The sequence below is a fragment of the Halichoerus grypus genome, chromosome 3 (assembly GCF_964656455.1).
Source record: "Halichoerus grypus chromosome 3, mHalGry1.hap1.1, whole genome shotgun sequence".
Taxonomy (NCBI): Eukaryota; Metazoa; Chordata; class Mammalia; order Carnivora; family Phocidae; genus Halichoerus; species Halichoerus grypus.
In genome coordinates this window covers 102271848-102279503 of record NC_135714.1, presented here as the reverse complement: position 1 = coordinate 102279503, position 7656 = coordinate 102271848, and positions in this window count along the sequence as shown.

Here is a 7656-nt window from a genome sequence, read left to right as displayed (position 1 = left end):
TAGAAGTCAGACTAGTATGATACATATGATTAAGGCATTGCTGTGCTCACTTTTGCAAGTTTATACTTAAACCAGAGAAAATCAGCTACAAGATGAATCTAAACAAATAGTATGCCGGAATATATTATGTACACTGAAATTTTAGTTTTTCAACGTTCATAGCAGTAATGACTCAGATCAGCTTTGAGATTTTTTTTTCAAACTTACCAAATATCCCAGAAAGTAGAAAACACAGAAATAGCAAAATATTTTTTAGAATTTAAATGTAAAATGTTTTTAAATGCTAAATTCTGATTCGTTTGCCACTGGGAAAATCACATAATTTGCAACTAGATTTTGAGAAAGGGGGATTAGGAAAAAAAGTAAAGAGCGAACGATATGTTTTACTAGACATTTTTCTTCATGCATGTTTATTACTTCTTTAAGAAACATAAGTTTTATCAATCTTTAGTTAAAAGCATGAAAGAAAAGCAATCTAAAACGGGTCAACTGAAAAAATATATATAATAACAACGAAACACTAAAAATAAAATTACATTAGCATTTACCTGTATTTCAAATAGGAAAGTAGATTTAGCTTGAGATGATATTCAAAATCTGTAAGTGCTGGGCACAGACACCAATCAATGAGAATGGCACTGCTCTCAATGGCCGGAACAACCATATGTATTATCAACTGGATACCAAGCCAGCAAGTCAGCCTGTGATGTGCTCCACCAATTGCTCAACATCCCAATATATGGGAGAAATAAATGAAAGATGTCTACTACTTATTGTTTGTTTTACTTACTAGAAGATTTTTGCATTTTCTTGGACGGATCAGTTAATGTGGGGAAAAAAATCTTGATTTTGTTTGTTTAGAAAAAAATGTGCACATTTTCCATTGATAGGCAAGAGATGATAGAGATATGGTGGCCAGTTACTTGAATTACTAGAGATGACAGGACCATCCAACAGAGGGAGGGAAAAAAAGGAATTCAGAAAAATGACAACAGAGAAGAAAGATGGCTAATGAGAAATTTCTAGTAGCCAACATGGCGAGAGGACTTTTAGGAACTACTGTCCTGATTTAATTTGCTTTTTTAATTCTTTCTGTGTCTAATCCTCCTGTATTAACCATGAAACCTATGCTACTTACATAAATACCCTTGTTGTAGTATAGCTTGGGGAAACTAAAAACCCAAGGCTGAGTCCTATACCTAAGAAAGAAGAAAGAAAGAAAGAAAGAAAGAAAGAAAGAAAGAAAGAAAGAAAGAAAGAAAGAAAGAAAGAAAGAAAAAGAAAGAAAGAAAGAAAAAGAAAGAAAGAAAAAGAGAGAAAGGAAAGAAGCAGAGTAGGAAAAGGACAGAACCTAAGGAAAATTACAAATAGGAATTGAGAAATATACAAGAGTAGTAATTTAGAGCAGGCTGGAAATCATCCCACCCTAACCAAGAATTAATAGAAATACCGAGTAAGGCAATAGGCCTCTCACAATACTTAAAATGGGAGTTCATCTATTACATTTGGACATAGAAAAAAAACTGTAGGTAATATCAAAAAGCTGGAGTACATGGGACATCTTTGCTTCACTATATAACACTTTACCATATAATAATAGTTGTCATTAGTTTCTTACTTCCCATGTGTCAAAGAACCTAAAAAGCTATTTTAGAATAAGTAGATTTATGGCTTATTTTGTATTTATATCTTTGACTCAATGTTTTCTACTATGTTTCATCATTTCACAATATGAAATATTTCCATCAAAAAAAAAAAAAAAAAAAAACCCTCCTCTCTCATCCTAAAAATACACCCAAATCAATCAGTGTTATTCTCACTCAAATGCATAGATAGGCTGTCACGTACTTATGGACCGCTTGGATGGAAACACAAAAAAGGAACATTGTTAATGTCAGTTAAGCACAATCACTCGTATGGACCATAACTGACACTGAAACCAGTTTCTTCGTCCATGTTTGTGTAGGAGATGGCTTGGAAATGGACCAACTTTTTAAGGCCCACCTGTGTAAAATCAGACCCTGGGAATTGGTCTAGAGGTAAGGATCATGCGATGCAGATAACATTTTTATTTACTTCTTGGAATTCTATTCTACGTCTAAATACCTGATATAAAAAATCCTAGAATATTGCAATTTAGAATATTTGAGTGAAGTAAGCAAGTTAGACAAAACAAAAGGTTGAAGAACATTATAAATCCCCACATCACATAAGATCCTTGATTTTTGTGAGGTAATATACTTGCCAATAAAATAGCATTAGGTAGAACAAATAAAGAACAGAACAAATAAATGGACAAAGTTGAAGAGTTGAAGAATCCTAAGTATAACTCCAATCACTGCTGTTTCAGAGGACGAGCAATAAACTTCTCAAGACAGAAAACAAAGTAGATTTTGGTTTCTATGTGGGTATTAACACCTTGGTATCCATGAAAAAGTGATATATACTCATAGGGAGGCACTTGATTTTCAACTAATCCTAAAAAAAATTCAATTTAGCAAAACTCTACTGGTAAAGGCCATTTTACAATTGATTTTTTGTGTGTTGATTTTGTGTCTTACAAATTTGCAAAATTCACTTATTAGTTTGAATAAGTTTTTGCAGATTCAATTGGATTTTCTACAGAGACAATCTTGCCATCTGTCAATAAAGATAGTTTTACTTCTTCCTTTACAATCTGTAGGCCTTTGGATTTTGAGGGAGTACAATATTGAATATAAGTGGTGAAAGCATACAACCTTCACTTGTTCCTGGTCTTAGAGAAGAAAATACTCAGTCTTTCATCAGGGAGTATAATTTTAAATAAGGTTTTTTATAATTCTTTAGCAGGCTCAGGAAGTTCTCTTTTAATCCTAGCTTTCTGAAAGATTTTAACAAGGAATGGATGTTGGATTTTGTCAAATGCTTTTTCTGCATATATTTGAGCTTATCATTGGGTATTAAATTGATAGATTTTCAAATATTAAACTAACCTTGCATTCCTGGGTTTATCTTGGTCATGACATATTATCACTTCTGTATACTGCTGTAATTGATTTTTTTATTATGTTAATCACCATACATTACATTGTTAGTTTTTGATGTAGTGTTCCATGATTCACTGTTTGCTGTAATTGATTTTTAAAAATTTTCTTTGGTAGTTTATGTCTTTCAAGAAATTTGTCTATACCAATTAAGTTACCTTAATTATTAACATGAAATTATACATAATATTCCCCTATTATCTTTCTTTTTTTAGATCAAAATGACATATAACATTGTATTAGTTCTAAGTATACAACATAATGATTTGATATATGTATATATTGTAAAATGATCACCACAATAAGTTTAATTAACATTCATCACTGTACCTAGGTACAATTTTTCTCTTATGATGAAAACTTTTAAGATTTACTCTCTTAGCAACTTTCAAATATACAGTATAATATTGTTAACTATAGTAACCGTCCTGTACATTACATCCCCAGGGCTTATTTATCTTATAACTGGAAGTTTATATCTTTTGACCACTTTCAACCATTTTTTCTATACCCCACCTGCACCCTCAACATCTGACAACCACCAATCTGTTCTATGTACTTATGGATTTAATTTTTGTATTTTTTTAATTCCCCACATAAGTGAAATCATACAGTATATGTTTTTCTCTGTTGGACTTATTTCACTTAGCATAATGCCCTCATGGTCATCTACGTTGTTGCAAATGGCAAGATTTCATTCTTTTATATAGTTCAGTAATATTCCATTACTATATATATATATATATAGTGTGTGTGTGTAATATAATGAATGTAAAGTACATATATATACCACATCTTCTTCTTTTTTTTTTTTTTTTTAAAGATTTTATTTATTTATTTGAGACAGAGAGAATGAGAGAGAGAGAGAGCACATGAGAGGGGGGAGGGTCAGGGAGAAGCAGGCTCCCTGCCGAGCAGGGAGCCCGATGTGGGACTCGATCCAGGGACTCCAGGATCATGACCTGAGCCGAAGGCAGTCGCTTAACCAACTGAGCCACCCAGGCGCCCTATACCACATCTTCTTTATTCACCCATCGATAGGTACTTAGGAAATGTTCATGTCTTAGCTATTGTAAATAATGCTGCAATGAACATGGAGGTACATAAATCTTTTCAAGTTAGTGTTTCATTTCCTTTAGATATATACCCAGAAGTAGAATTGCTGGATCATATAGTAGTTCTATTTTCAATATTTTGAAGAACTTCCACACTGTTTTCCAAAATGGCTGCACTAATTTATATTCCCACCAAGAGTGCATGAGGGTTCCCTTTCTCCACATCCTTGCTAGCACTTGTTATTTCATGGCCTTTTGATAACAGCCATTCTAACAAGTGTGAGGTCATTGTGGTTTTGGTTCACATTTCCCTCATTATTAATGATGTTGAACACCTTTGCATGTATCTGTTGGCCATTTGTATGTCTTCTTCCCTAATTATCTTTTTAAATATTTGTATAATCTGTGGTGATGTCACCTCTCTTATTCCTGACACTTGCAATATGTGTCTCCTCTCTTTTTTTTCCTGACCAGTCTGACAAGACTGCCCCATAGCAGTTTGAAACCTCAATACCGCTATCAGACTGGCCTCTCCAGATCTAATGATCTATCACTGACAGCTGGATTTCCTCAACCTACAGCCTCCTTCATCACCAACCAAACCCAGGGCCCAGTGAGTGAGGAATAAGTCTGGGGTGTTCATATAGCCAGATCCTGTTGGCCTAATCCATTAGACTGAGTGTCTGGCTCTATCTCCCTCTCTACATTCTGCCAAAATAACTGGCCTAGAATTCCAGCCCCCATGTTTACCCTATTTCATACCACCCCACACACAAACTGTAGAATTGGGGTTCTGCCTTGAACCTCAATAAATAACAAGAGGTCCCTAGTCTTTTGCCTCAATTATGATAAGCCCTTTTCTTTACCTGATTAGTATACTCTGAATTTGTCCACCACTGGCAGGGGATCTGGAGATTTGGAGACATGCACCCTGTTTTTCCTGACTTCCAAAATTGCTATTTAATATTCTTTATTGCTGTTCTCCAGCAGAAAGAATGATTCCTGTTACTATAATTTCCCATTTGTTACTTAGGCTTATGCCTTTCCATGGACCAAACTATATACATGGGAGTCACCTTGCCAAGGCTGTTTCATCTACACTATTTCCTCCTTTTCCTTTCTGATGGAACATCACTCTCATCCCAGGATATCTCAAACTTATGCCCATCCAAATTTAATATGACTATCATCCTGCCATTTAGAAATACTTTTTATTAACATCAATACATACTGAATAAAGTCCAAACAACTTGCTCCAAATTGAAGTTTCTCAGCAATCTGGTCTCAAGTTTCCTTTTTCAATTATCTATTACTATCCAACAAAGCTGGTCATTGAGCTGTCCCTGAAATATTATTGACTTCTCCCCACCTTTGGGGCTTCAGCTGATAATTTTTCCTTGAGCAAGCATAACCAACTACCTTCCTTCCTTATATTAAAATTATATTCCTATTTCAAGACCAAATTTAAATCCTACCTTCCCTCCCAAATGATTGGTTTAAGGGTATCCTCCCAGGCTGAGATAGAAGAACAGAATGATAAGTAATAGAAGCTACACTAGAAGAAAGTTTCCCAAGGAAGGGACCTCAAACATCATAGACTATAGGCCTTTGAGAGCCAAGCCATAAAGAACATATCCTTATCCTTTGTCCAAGAGGCCTTGTGGACTTTTCTTCTTTATCAGACAAGAAATAGCTTCTAGTATGGACAAAAAGCATTGTTTATATTACCCTAAACTCCCTTTTTAATTAGTGATGGCAAGATCAGAAGCAGCGCAAATGAAAATGGCATAAAGACACAGCCTGTCACTTTTAGAAGTGTTAATGAATGCCCTGTGGATTTTTTTTTTTTTTAATTTCATGAGAACAGACAAGGAAATGTCTCCATAAAACTGTCGATTCTCAGGGAAACGTGTTAATGTTATGTAAATTAAAATTTGAAAGTCTACTTAACTGAAATCAGTAACACCAAGAGTTGTGCATATGGAAAACACAATTCCTCAGTCCCAAGAACAGAGCTGTCCAATCTGCTGAGAGCTCTACATTATCTCCAGCTTGGCCATTTTAGGAATTGCTCCCATTCTATGTTACAGTGTAAGCGAAGAGTCCTAATTGACTTCAAAGAGATTTTCCCTGGTTGGTAACTGGTGGGGTGAAGGTGTGTCTGTCCGGAAGCAGAAGACAAACCTGATTTCTCTTTTTGAGAAAATTTCATAAAGGCTAAAGTATTCTCGAGAAATGGAAGTAATTACACATGTATGCCCTGAAGACACTTTTCATCCGTGCGATTCCTAATTTTTTCCATTAGACAAATAGGACTTTTTTAAAAGTTTGAAATGAACTTTTTGTGGGGATTTGGCTATAGATATTAAAATATAAATTAAGTAGCATTCCCATTCTTTTCTTTATTTTATTTAAATGTTAAAAAGGCAGTTATATTTCCATTCTTTTTCTCATTCCTTACCAGCTTCAGGCAAAAAACTTTTTAACCATGTTACCCTCTGGTAGCACAGCTAAAAAAAATCATGAAATTATAAGTCACAGTATGTATAATATTTATAAATTTTTATCATGGCATTAGCTAAGAGAAAGCCTGAGGCTTTCCAACCTGGCAAAGATATATTGCTCTGTTAAAAATTAATAGATAGGTTATGGATATATAGTTGTTGTGGGTGCCCAGCTACAACACTGAAGAAAATTTAAGAAGGGTAGGATTATTTTACATAAAGAAATGCAAGGTCAATAGTTTAAGCCAAAAAAGCCCCACAACTTTTTTTTTTTAAAGAGATTTTATTTATTTATTTGACACAGAGAGACACAGCGAGAGAGGGAACACAAGCAGGGGGAGTGGGAGAGGGAGAAACAGGCTTCCCGCTGAGCAGGGAGCCCAATGCGGGGCTCGATCCCAGGACACTGGATCATGACCTGAGCTGAAGGCAGACGCTTAACGACTGAGCCACCCAGGTGCCCCAGCCCCACAACTTTTCTGTTTACTTGGAATAATATTTGCTATACAGAGTGATTCACCTCTTTTCAGAAGTACACATCACAGTTTAATTTATTCCAGAAATATTGAGTGAGCACCAGCCAGGTGCCCTTTGTGTAAGGAACTGTGCAACTTATTGAAGAAAGAGTCACAGCACTTGACCTCAAGGAGGCCTGTCCAACAAGGAAGACAATCGAACATCAGCTGAGGTGCAAAATGATACCTGCTGCAATAAAAGCTATTTACAAAATACTATGGGGAAGGGAGAAAGCAAACATTTGAGAAGTTGTGGTGGTGAATGAAATGAGTGTTTGAAGAAAATTTCATAGAGGAAGTGACCTTTGAGCTATATAGTCCTTGAAAGAGGAGAATGATTTCATGAAGCTAAGAAATAAGGAAAGGTCACTCTGGAGACAGTGAAATCAGACAGATGAGAAAAGCCAAAATTAAAGAAACCCAAAATAACCTTGCCCGAACTTTATGTACTCTAGTGCTATGATTCTCAAAGTGTGATCCACAGACCAGCAGAAAAGCATCCCTGGGAGTTTGTTAGAAATGCCAAACCTCAAGCCTCACCCAGATCCCCAGAATCAGG